This window comes from Rhipicephalus microplus, unplaced genomic scaffold (assembly GCF_043290135.1).
Source record: "Rhipicephalus microplus isolate Deutch F79 unplaced genomic scaffold, USDA_Rmic scaffold_304, whole genome shotgun sequence".
NCBI lineage: Eukaryota > Metazoa > Arthropoda > Arachnida > Ixodida > Ixodidae > Rhipicephalus > Rhipicephalus microplus.
This window is the reverse complement of record NW_027464873.1, coordinates 19,411-25,000: the sequence shown is the minus strand read 5'-3', so window position 1 is coordinate 25,000 and position 5,590 is coordinate 19,411. Positions and strand designations below refer to the sequence as shown.

Sequence of the window (5,590 nt, the reverse complement as noted above, 5' to 3'; positions counted from 1 at the left end):
GCTTAGAGTCGTGAAAAAGTGTTTGTTCAATTCCGTACAGTCAAAACCAAACGTTTCTGGCACTCGGCCAAACAGTGGCCAAGAAGGGCGCTTTTCAGCGCACGCTTGGACTCCAAAACTCTGCCGCGCCTTTTTCGGCTGCCGCAAATCGAGCAAACGGTGTGTTTCGGACGGCGTTTCGCTTTCGCTACTTGCGAGTGCTTTCGTGGTCCACCCCTCTATAAATACTCGGGAGGCGTCGAAGCCGGTTCTCCAAGCCGGACCCGTAGGTATCGTTGTGTGCTCGCTCTCATTGGCCCGCCTAACCAGAAAATGCCTGCGGTACACCCATTTGGATAAGAGTGCACGCAGATGCGGGCCTCGACTGGCTACACATTTCCTCGGGCGGCCGCCTCCCGGCCTCCGTGGAGCGCGGGATGCACGGTCCCATCGACAAGCCTCTCCCGTTTTTACCGTGGCGTCGCGGTTCACCACGGCAGGCGGGTCGGTCTCCTCCGCATAAAAAGGGGGACCCCCGCTTTTTGTTCCACGAAATCGCACAAGCTTTTTTCGCATCCACGGTTTGCCACCGCACACCAAAATGCCGATCCGGCTGCCTACTTTAGCCAACAGGTGGAGCCAGGCGCGCCGTACTTGCGCGGCACTTCCCACGTCCACCGAAGTCGGTGCCAAGGACCACTTTCGGCGCCGGAGCCGCGTACGAGCCTACTCGAGGCGGAAGAACGAAGCCAGCAAGGGCCTGGCCGCAAGTGCGTTCAATTGTCGGGACGTCCAAGTCCCTCGTTCTTCCGTGCTTCCTCTTTCGGCAAGTCGTTGCGGCACCTTCCCAAAGCGCGCAGACCCGCTAATCGCGACGAGCGCGACGTGGCCGTGCCGCCTTTCCCTCGGCAGCAAGCAAAACGCCTGGCAACGTCGACGCTCCCCTAACCGCGATCTCGCACCGTGTTTCGTGTGGCGAATTCAAAAGCCGGCCGGCGCTGCTGCAACCATTACGGTCGGTACGCATACGCCGCGGAGGGCGGGACGGTCATCGGAGCGTGCGGTTCCTCCATCGAGTACTGCGCACCTCGGCCGTCGCATCGCCGTGCCATGACCGGCCGCGCGTCAACGCGAACCGGTGCCAGCGAGATCCCTCGCCTGCAAGAACCGACCGGCAGCCTCCGTCACCCGAGGACGCGGAGGCGCTTGCCGCGGACGGCGGGACGGTATGCACTGGTGCACAGCGGACCCGTCACATCGCCAGTTCCTTGACCGACCGCCGACGCTTGTGCCGTTCCTCTCGTACTTGGCAGTCGCCGCGCGATTGTCGGGTCTCGTTCTTGCACGCTCGAACGGTCGGGAGGGCACTCGGCTGGCGTTTCGGGAACGCGCAGCCTCGCCTTCTACCGACGTAACCACGACTCGCCGTTCGCGCTCCGCCGCTCCTGTTTACAGTACTAGGCGGTCCCGCAGCGGTCGGGTCGCGCATTTCGAGCGCTTCGAGCCACGGTGCAGTGGCGGGTCGAAAGCCGACCTATGAGTGCGTTGCGCCGTTTGTACCCGCGTCCGCCACCTGGCCGACCGTCCAAGGTCGCGGTGTTGGCGTCCGCTGGGCGCAACAATTTGTCACGGGGTGCCGCTCCACATTCAGGCAGCCCCGTGGGGAAAAGCCGACCCCGCGTCCAAACGGGGTCAGCGGCAGAAAGTGTCGGGCGCAGACGCAGCTGAGGCGCTCACCCTTCACAATCCGTTAATGATCCTTCCGCAGGTTCACCTACGGAAACCTTGTTACGACTTTTACTTCCTCTAAATGATCAAGTTTGGTCATCTTTCCAACAGACCGGCGCAACCGAAAGGCCGCGCCGGACATCGGTCCGAAGACCTCACTAAATCATTCAATCGGTAGTAGCGACGGGCGGTGTGTACAAAGGGCAGGGACGTAATCAACGCGAGCTTATGACTCGCGCTTACTGGGAATTCCTCGTTCAAGGGGAACAATTGCAAGCCCCTATCCCAATCACGAAAGAAGTTCCACGGGTTACCCAGTCTTTTCAGACAGGGATAAAGACACGCTGCTTCCTTCAGTGTAGCGCGCGTGCGGCCCCGGACATCTAAGGGCATCACAGACCTGTTATTGCTCTGTTTCGTGCGGCTAGGAGCCGCTTGTCCCTCTAAGAAGGTTGTAAGGTGCTGGGAACCCCGCACCTATTTAATAGGCTAGAGTCTCGTTCGTTATCGGAATTAACCAGACAAATCGCTCCACCAACTAAGAACGGCCATGCACCACCATCCACCGAATCAAGAAAGAGCTCTCAATCTGTCAATCCTCCCAGTGTCCGGGCCGGGTAAGTTTTCCCGTGTTGAGTCAAATTAAGCCGCAGGCTCCACTCCTGGTGGTGCCCTTCCGTCAATTCCTTTAAGTTTCAGCTTTGCAACCATACTTCCCCCGGAACCCAAATACTTTGGTTTCCCGGAAGCTGCCCGCCGAGTCATTTGAGTAACTCAGGCGGATCGCTGGTTGGCATCGTTTATGGTCAGAACTAGGGCGGTATCTGATCGCCTTCGAACCTCTGACTTTCGTTCTTGATCAATGAAAACATTCTTGGCAAATGCTTTCGCAGTAGTTCGTCTTGCGACGGTCCAAGAATTTCACCTCTAGCGCCGCAATACGAATGCCCCCGTCCGTCCCTCTTAATCATTACCTCGTATTCCAAAAACCAACAGAACAGAAACGAGGTCTTGTTCTATTATTCCATGCAAGTTTATTCAGGCGACTCGCCTGCGTTGAGCACTCTAATTTTTTCAAAGTAAAAGCACCGGCCATCTCGAGGCACACAATGAAGTGCACCAAGAAAGAACCGGCATGATGTTCAGTCCGAGCCGTCGCATCGGGTAGATGCACTACTCGTCTGGAACTGAGATCCAACTACGAGCTTTTTAACCGCAGCAGCTTTAGTATACGCTATTGGAGCTGGAATTACCGCGGCTGCTGGCACCAGACTTGCCCTCCAATTGATCCTCGTTAAAGGATTTAGAGTGTACTCATTTCAATTACGGGGCCTCAAAAGAGTCCCGTATTGTTATTTTTCGTCACTACCTCCCCGTGCCGGGAGTGGGTAATTTGCGCGCCTGCTGCCTTCCTTGGATGTGGTAGCCGTTTCTCAGGCTCCCTCTCCGGAATCGAACCCTGATTCTCCGTTACCCGTAACAACCATGGTAAGCAAGTAACCTACCATCGAAAGTTGATAAGGCAGACACTTGAAAGAAACGTCGCCGGCTCGTGGCCATGCGATCAGCACAAAGTTATCCAGAGTCACCACACAATACGGGCCGAAACCCGATCGATCTTGGTCTAATAAAAGCACCCGTTACCCAAAGGGCTCCAGGCTCACTGCATGTATTAGCTCTAGAATTGCCACAGTTATCCAAGTAAGAAGAAACGATCTAAGGAACCATAACTGATTTAATGAGCCATTCGCGGTTTCGCCTTATTTCGGCATGTACTTAGACATGCATGGCTTAATCTTTGAGACAAGCATATGATTACTGGCAGGATCAACCAGGTAATCGTTCGACTGCGCGTCCGTCCTCGCCTTCGGCGGGCCGGACGCAGTCTGTGTGCGGCGGAGGCCACCTTCAGGCGCCCCAACACGCTTATTTTGCACTCCGAGATGACGGCGTTCGAGCTCGCTACGGCACAACCTTCCCGAAAGACGAGTGGGAGCCGTGCGGCAAGAAGCACGTTCATGCTCGCTCTTTTTCGTTGCATCGACTCGGTCGCGCCGTGCGGGTTGCCCAAGCCCGCTGCACTGTCGGTGGACCGGCCGGAACTAGCAACGGAGCCGAGACTGCAAAGCCGCCAGACGACGGGTCACGCCCGCGTCTTCGGCGCTTTCGCATCTGAATCGCCCGAGGACGACACGGAACACACCTCGATATCGTGGTAAAACGGCACCGTCCGACAACCAGCCCCTAACGCATCAAGCGGATGAGGCTGCAGACGACTGCCGTGGATTCCCCTGGAGCAGACCCGAGGACACGCTTGACGAGGCCGAAGCCCGCCGCATATCAGACACCCGGTCGCTTTCGCGTACGCCGCTCACGAGAACCCCCACATAATAGCAGCGATAAGTACCCAGACCTCCTTGGGCACTAATACGAGCGTACTCGAGAAAATTTCACCGCGGGTGTGCCCCGAAACGTGTGGCACGTTGAGCGTGCCACAAGTCTACGTCGCTCTCAAACCCGCCGAGGTCGTAGAATTTGCGACCCTACTCACGAAATTCCCACCGAGGATACGGCCGCAAACGTACCGCACCTTGGGTAGGCCACGAGTTTGTGCAACACTACGCTGACGGCACAGCACCGAGGTCGTGCGCGCACGCACGGGAAAATTCCGCCGCGGTTTCTGCCGAAAACGTGAGGCACCACGACTCTCCGCAAGTTCGCGTCGACTGCGAAAGACCGAAGTCGTGAACGACGTGTCCGCTACTCGCCGCCGACACGCTGGACACCAAACGTACAACGACTCGACGGCGTCGTAGAGGCCCACGACGCGGTTTTCCTTAACGACGTCTCGGCGTGGCACCGACAGGTTAGAACGGCCGACCAACGTTCCCTGTCCGCCGTTCGGCTCAGTCGAAGGGCTCGGCGACTTCGGCAACGCTGCGAAGCCGCACGGTGACGCACGCCATGTCCCCATTTTTTTTTTTTTTTTCTTTCTGCGTCTGCCGGGGTGCCCCTATAATAGCAGCGATAAGCACCCAGACCGCCGTGGGTCGCTCGCCCCGGCTGACGTGGTTTTTCGTACTCCTGCGGCGGTCGCCGTCAAGCACGTCCAAATACGCTACTTTCGTGGGCGCATTCACGCTCTTTCGCTTCGCCGGAGTGCCAGCACTCACTCTGCCAAAAACGGCGAACATCCGAGCGGCGGTTCCCACTTTTGCGTCGGCGTCGCAAACCCCGCCCCGGCAGACGAGGTTTGCCGTACTCGTGCGACGGTGGCCGGCGGGCACGTCGAAAGACGCCGATATCGTGCGCGAATTGGCGCACCTTGGCTTCACCGGAGTGCCGCCACTGACTCCTCCAAAAACGGCGAAGATCCGAGCGGCGCTTCCCACTTTCGCATCGGCGTCCCGAACTCCGCCCCGGCTGACGCGGTTTACCGTACTCGTGCGACGGTCGCCGGCGAGCACGTGGAAAGACGCCGATATCGTGCCCGAATCGGCTCCGTTCGGCTTCGCCGGAGTGCCAGCACTGGCTCGGCGAAAGACGACGAACATCCGAGCGACGGTTCTCACTATTGCGTACGCGTCGCAAACCCCGCCCCGGCAGACGCACTTTGCCGTACTCGTGCGACGGTCGCCGGCGAGCACGTAGAAAGACGCCGATATCGTGCCGGAATCGGCCCCGTTTGGCTTCGCCGGAGTGCCAGCACTCACTCGGCCACAAACGGCGAACATCCGAGCGGCGGTTCCCACTTAGCCGTCGGCGTCCCGAACTCCGCCCCGGCAGACGCGGTTGCCGAGCTCGTGCGACTAGCGACCGCGAAGCCGTCTCGCGACGCCGCTTTCGTGCGCGGCTCCCACTGCGACCTGGGTCACCCGAGGTC

General features: G+C 58.7%; 2 non-coding genes across 2 annotated transcripts in view; both read right to left on the bottom strand.

The window, feature by feature from the left end:
• The window catches only part of LOC142793502 (5.8S ribosomal RNA), a 153-nt gene extending 143 nt beyond the window's left edge, over positions 1-10 (bottom strand). Inside the window, exon 1 of the ribosomal RNA XR_012891586.1 lies at positions 1-10. This exon is cut by the window's left edge and continues 143 nt beyond it. This is a non-coding gene — a ribosomal RNA (5.8S ribosomal RNA).
• Positions 11-1,730: 1,720 nt separating this feature from the next.
• Positions 1,731-3,545, bottom strand: LOC142793504 (small subunit ribosomal RNA). The gene has a single exon (XR_012891588.1). It is a non-coding gene; the product is annotated as a small subunit ribosomal RNA (ribosomal RNA).
• Positions 3,546-5,590: the final 2,045 nt, after the last annotated feature.